Here is a 7,500-nt window from a genome sequence, read left to right on the forward strand (position 1 = left end):
TTGGCTTCAGATTTGCAATCACGATAGTTTTGGGTGTTGGACCCGCATTCTGAGCACAGCACAGCTTTTTCTCCTTGTCGGGGCAGTTGGTCTTGTAGTGCCCATACCTGTAGTAGTGCATGCATTGCACTTTGCAGGTGAATCTCTCAGGTTCGATTTGTTTTGAGCTTATGAAGATATAGACCTTTTTCTTGTACTTTGGCAGCTGTTTGGTGGTCTGAGAATTGGATTTTCATGATGATGTCACCTATCTTTGACCCAGGAAGATTTCTTTCGATTTCTTCCTTTACTTCTTCTGGATTTTCCTTAACAAGCTCCCTGTCGAGTTGTTTAAGGACCAATGTCAGTTTGGCCTTTAGTTCAGGTGGCATTTGAGGTTCAAAACCTTTGGTTTTTCACATGGTTGTGTTTTCGGGGGTAAATACAGCCTCTGCGTTAGCTTCATCTTGACAGATGATTATGACATGATCTTTGGTGGTTATTACTCGTAAGGTTCGTATTTCGGCATCGAAGAGCGCTTGCAAGAGGGCTTCCCTCTTCGAGGAAGAGGGTCGCCCGTTGGTCGGCAGGATTTTAATTCTCATCAGAGCATGAGGATTGGGTGGGGGTGACGTGAACTAGGCCACTGACCCAATGGAAGGCAGGAATTACAAATTCACCCCCGTCCCCTCTTGAGGGTGCTGTAGAGGCCGAATGGATGTTCCTTGCCAGGTCAGTGGGGACCCTTTGCAGGGACCTAACCCTAACCCTACGCACTGGAGACGTTCAGGTTTATGGAGACCTGATATTCCCTGTTTCCTACTACCCGACCCTCACAGGAGGTAGAACCGGCGGAGTTCTCCGGTACCTCTAGGAATTGGGGCTCTTTACGTGGAAGTAATCCCTGGTCCCGAGCTGCTACAAGGGGACTGGGGTTCCCCCAGGCGAATGCAAAAGTACAAGAAAAAGTAGGAAAAATTAGTGGTGGAGGAAGAGGTCGAAATTTGCCTGGACACTGAGTTCCGAATAAGGGCGATTATAGCCGTAGCTACACCGGTATTCGGAGCCTGTAATCCAAGCAAGGACCTGTTGCAGGGGTCAACGGGGCACAGACAAGCCTGGACAAGGTTGCGACAAACCACGGTGGCTTGTCGGAGATGTCTGTGCGGCGTTTCGTCAAAATTAGTCTCTCGGTAGCTCAAGGTCACCAAATGATCAAACGAAATCTTTGTAGCAAAGGAGCTGGCAAAGAGCACGAAAAACATAAGTCGAAACCATAAGCTTTTCTGGCAATCACCAGGGCAAGGCTCTGAGAATGGCTGGAAAATGGCTGAGAATCGTACCTATGGCTTTCATGAATGCTGGTTTAACCCTGACGGCCCAAGCGACATTCAGCTAAAGGACCTCCGCCAGGGAGCCCAGCAATTCGCTGCCAGCAGACCTGACCGTCGCTATCACCCACCCTACACCCCACCAGGACGACCAAGTTCGTCTTTTTTAACCATGACGCCACCTACACGAGATCCGGACGCCATTCTCGCCCGTGCAGGATCCTCGCTCTGAAGTCCTTTCTTCCTCGATAGGGGGGGAGGCATTATGGCGGAAGCCACAATCACCTCGGCTCCGGCGCTGCCTCGCTACGCTTAATTACCTCACTCGGCACCGACGCACCTCGCTCGGCTTAATTACCCCTACGCCGAGTCAACCGGCAGGCAAGCGCGGCGAGGTCCGCGACGCGGAAGATAAGAATGCAGCCGTCGGCCAATCAGCACACCTCAAAAGAAAAAAAAAAAAAAAAAAAAAAAAACAGCAGTATTACTTTGCCCTATTTGTTTGTATACCGCATTGCTTGCCGAAAAAACAGACACTTCACAGACTTCTCTGCACTTGTGTTAGCTCTTGATTACCTCGATGAAGGCCTCTCTACAGTGATTGAAATATAGTGGCGTTATATCTCTTGACTTATGTTTTATATTTATATTTCATATGAATGGCATCTTCTCGGTATTCCTCAGTGACCATAATTGGTAATATTCATATTTCATTTTTTTTTTTTTTACTTATCCTTCAATTGCTTTCCCCACTTTGCTACCAGACAGAAAAGGGATCAGTGATAACTTCCATAATCTGTTGTTTTCCTTTATTTAATTCAGTAATTGATAAACAAAGGTCATGACATCAATAAGTATCGCCACAACAAAGCATGCTCTGGCTTTGCGCAGGCATTATTCCTACTAAAATATATATTCCCTTTTTTTCTTTTTGCCAAAAAGAATGAGAAATAAAGTGGAGGTACTTATGGCCTTATACATTCAGACAAAGAATTCATATTACCCAAATTACAGTATTTATAAATGTTTTTATTATTTACCAGAAAGGGAATTGGAGTACAACTCTACCACAATGCTCAGTGACCCAAGTTGAAAATAAATGAAAGAAAAAAATAATAACAATTATATATAATCATAACAAGAATTATGATAGTTATAGTAATAATAATAACGATAACAACAACGAAAATATTATTGATGATATTAATAATAATAATGATGTTGTTGATGATGATAATAATAAAAATAAAAATAATAATAATAATAGTAATAATGAAAACATCATAAAACAACATTAATAATAATATAACTAAGGGAAATAATAATAACTGTAATAACAACAAAACATAATCATTTAAAGAAATAATAATACCAGTAAGAGTAGGAACATCACAAAAATAATAAAAACAATATACTATAAAAAAGACAGGAAAACCTGTGCACTGTAATATTTTTTTGCTCATGCAACATGAGATACACATGCCACCAGGTCAAAATCCTTAGATACTTTCCTTAAAACCAGTCTAGAATGCCAGAAATTCTGACACACTCCAAATGGACGGCTGCCATGAGGTTTAGAGTTGGCCAATTTAATGAATGACTATTGGTGCAGTCATCTGAAACTGCTCTTTTTTATCATTCCTATACAAAACAGCTAAATTTCTAAGTTCCTGACTTGGAAAATGCATACAATATCCACAACTCTCGTGTCCATTTGCTTTACAACTGTATGTACACATCATACACAGCTTTGTAACCTTATGACTAATATATTCCAGGGAGCTCTATACTACACATCTCAACTAATGTTATAATTAAACTGGAATGGTAAAACATTAATAGAGCATAAGGAAACAGATTAAACTTTTTGGTGAATTAGCATAAAAAACATGGGCACTCTATACCAAGTTATAAACACACATTACAGCATCATACATGTTTATATTCTGTAATCCCCCCAGTTACAACACCCAACTTGCTTTAAAATAGTAAGTAAACCATTTCAATTTTCATTCAGTAAAAAATAATTTCACTGGTCATTACAAAGAGATCAGTCCCAAGGTGCAAAATCTTACAAAAATAATAAAGATAGTTGTAACTGGTATATAAATCCCTTTTGGTTGAGATCATCCCAAAAGTAATTTTCAAAGAGCAAAACATGCAACCCATGTCTATTTGTGACAACATAATTTAGCCTTAGTCTACTTATTTTTAAATATTGTATTACATTATGTACATATCTATATACATACACACTCTTGGAAACATACATTTCTGTGAATACATGAAATCAAACACAATGCACTAAAAAACAAATAAGAACAGGATACTGGCCCACACAACCTAATGTGTTCCTGAATTAGCTGTATAGTGCTATTCCCCTGTGAACACAGTTAACTTGGGCTTTAACAGAGAGGTGAGCACTATATCTGCAAAGAAATACCATCTACTTGCATATTGTAGTTGCTGCCTAAATGCCCTTGAGTCCATAATTTTCTACTTTTCTGGAGAGGAATGACAAAAGTACATTTTGCTGTAATTCTAAATCTTCAAATATCATGCAACACAAAATAATACTCTGGTAGTCAGAAAATATCAAATACATGAAGAAAGTTCTCTGATCCTTGTTAATAATGTTCTGTAAAAAACAACATTGAGCAAAGCAATTTTGCATTTATGTTTTCCAACATGATTTTCATCAATAGAATTTTTGCCTTCATGTTTTCTAACATGATCTTTATAAACAGCAAACACACTAAACGCATGGATGTACTGAGGCATTTATTCCTATGATTTTAACAATGAGCGCTGATTAAATTGCTACATTTCTTTCAATTTTTTTTTTAATCAAACAAAAAATAAATACTCAAAATCAAACACATCAACTTCGGTTTTACCTACACTATACATAAACTATACTACAAAAATATTGGTAAAATTTATTAGTCATTCCAAACTTTATTTCTGATCCTCCATATCATGTATATAATTATAATTAACAAAGGCAATGTGCATCAATCACATGTTTCAATAAAATAAGAAAAAGAGTAACAACCTGAAAAATAATTTTTGTCAGTACAACTAAATTAAGATTGAAAATGAGTTATCAAAAGTATATACACTGTCACACAGTTACAAACATACATACTCTGGACATGCTTCAAAATAATAATATAATAACTGACAGACTAATACACACATACTAACACAAACATTCTCAATCATTGCAATCACAAGCTCCTTGGAATAATATATCAAAATGCCAAGATGTGTCGATCTCCTTTTCCTCTTCCCTATAGTATTAGCTATGAGAATAAACCTCTGTTGCTCTCAGGGAACTTCAAATGTTAACATTATATATATATATGTCAAATAAAATGCATTCTGATTCTATCTGTACAATCTGCACTAATAATTATCCTTATAATTTTAATGTGTTAAAAATAAATTTGGAATTTCTCAAGCTTCATAAGCAGTTTTAAACATTACTGAAATAAAGACAGTAATGAAGTACTCTACCACATATCAGACAAATTCCATATTTAACTATAACATCAAGTTCCTAAGCAAAAATGCACTTAGAGACAAATCACATCCTTGTCTTAAAGCTCCAAATATTCTCTACATCTTTTAAAATATCATAGACATTGTCTCTACTTTATTTTGCTTAGAAGCCAAATATCAACTAGCAAAATCAAGCTCATACAGTACACTGAAAACAGTAGCATCTATAATCACTGGGCAAATCTCAAAAGGGAAATTCGTATGAAAGAATGTATTTTTTTACAACTGTTGTTCAAAAAACCTTTATCAGATACCCAATGACAGAAAAATAAAGAGTTCATTTCAGACGAAAAAACTAGTAGTGATCAAATCCCTCTTCTCAACAGGAATGTCTCTACAGATCTTAGCAAAAGTAGCCAACACACTTCCACATTTGAACTAATACAGGGTATTGACATACAGTAAGAGGTAAGGGATTTTATATGCATGTATGTATACTTGCATATGCATATATATGAATGCATATATGTATATATGTATTTGTGCATGTATTTGTATATACTTATGCTTGGGAGTATCTGTATTTGTACAGGTATTTGAATTGGTAAAGATATATGTATAAATATAGGCATAGCATGGGCATGGGCATAGGCATAGACATGGATATCGGCACAGACATGGGCATGGATATTGGTATGGGTACGTATGTATGTACATGTTTCTGCATGTGAACATTTTAGCTTATTGTTAGAGAGGCCAGCCTTTCTACCTGGTACACCCACTTACAGTGGACTGTAGAAAGTTTGCACTTTCCTATATTACAGCTTGAATGAAGTGGAGCAACCTTATAAGCAGTAGTTCACCACATATGGAATTTTACTTTTATACATGAACATTGATAATCTAAGACATAACACTGAGATAATAAATACACCAACATTGGTTAAGAACAATGTAATATGTACTGGCTGGCTATGGGGTATGTGGGTAGCTGGGGGGCAAGATGCATAAGGAAATATATCTGTGACTAACAGAGTATGCCTAGTAATGACATGTGTATGAAATTCTATTCTGACTTTTGTGTCAATGACTATGTTACCAAATCTTCAGGCCAAACAAGTATTGGATTACAGAAATGAAAACTTGTGTCCAGAAAATTAACTTTTCGACAACTGCTAAATATTTGGTTAATGTTTAATGTTTGAAACAAATAAATATGCTAGACATCAAAGGTCATATATAACTACGGTAAAGTACTAGGTCAGAAAAGGTAAAGAGGAGTTAATGATTAGGATAAAATGTGTTAGGTATGAAAGATTAGAGAGCATTATGGGATACTATGGTAGAGAAATGGGGAAAAAAAGGGAGTAAGTGAACTAGAGCAGAGATTAGTAGAAAGGATAGGGTTAAGGCAGTTGGCGATTGAATGAATTATAGTGTATCTGTCACTCACTGGGGAAGTTATACAAACAATGTTCAAGGAAAATAGAGATGGCTGTTGGAAAGTAGGAGAAGAATCTGGGGAGAAGGGGAGCTGTTTGATGTCAAAATTTAAAGGGTGTTATGGGAAAGTATGGTAACAAAAAAGGAGAAGAGGGAAGTAAATGAAGTAAAGCAAAGATTAATAAAATGGGAAAGGTTAAGGGGGTTGAGCGACTGAGTGAACTGCATTGTATCTGTGACTGGAGAAAGAATAGGGACATTGTTCAAGGAAAACAAAGGTGCCTCTTGGAGAAGTAGGAGAAGAATCCGGGGGATAAGAAAGGGGGACTGGGGAAGGTGGTGAGGCATCAGAAAGAATGTCTGGAGGGGAGGGGTCTGGAGAAGGACACTGTTGTAATAGAGGGGATTCATGTGAGATTCAAGTGGGAGCAGTAAAGGTGGGGTATGTTGGGAGGGTTTAGGAGGAAGGGGAGTGGAGGGAACTTGAGGAGGAGGAGGATGGATATCTGCAAATACTTTAAATGTAGGAGTAGGAACAGAGGAATTGGAGGGTGGGTGAGGGAGTGGAATGTTCCTTTGGGTCATCTTTAGTTGGTCATTTTTTATAGTCTGACGAGTCCTTCTTGTAGATAGGACAAGCATTTGGGGGGATGGAAACAGTACAAGTATTAACAAAGGGGTGAAGTTCAGAAGGAATGGATTCGACAGTGATGTCAGTTACAGTAGATAGTGCATGAGCTTAGGATTCAGATGTGATTGTGACAAGGCATGAACGATCGGAGCGACTAAAAAAGGTAACCTCGCCTACTTGTTTTTGGAGGCACTGTTGAAAGAGAAGGGTATTCTTAGAATAGGGGAATGTGGGGGGGGGGGGTCACAGAGAATCGATCCCACTTGGCTGGGCCAAAGAGGGTACTCAAAAGATTTGTAGACGTAGAGGCAGTAAAAAGACGAGGACAAGAGGAAGATAGGGTGGTATGGAGTGGAGTAGTTCTGTGGGGGGTAGGACAGTAAGGATGAAGAGTAGTAATAAGGGAAGAGGGGGTAGATATTGAAGAGAACTGTGCAGTACATAGCAAGGAGAATGTTGGGAGAGAGGAAGGGGTGCTTTCTGGAGGTTGAGTAATAACCTGGATGGGTGTTTTGGAATGGATAGAGTTGTTAGTAAGCTTCGAAGAGGGGGTATTGGTATCAGTCGATGGAACAGCTATCAAAGGAGGAGCAGGGGTTGAAAAACCTGAAT

The sequence above is a fragment of the Penaeus vannamei genome, chromosome 10 (genome assembly GCF_042767895.1).
Source record: "Penaeus vannamei isolate JL-2024 chromosome 10, ASM4276789v1, whole genome shotgun sequence".
NCBI classification, from domain to species: Eukaryota; Metazoa; Arthropoda; class Malacostraca; order Decapoda; family Penaeidae; genus Penaeus; species Penaeus vannamei.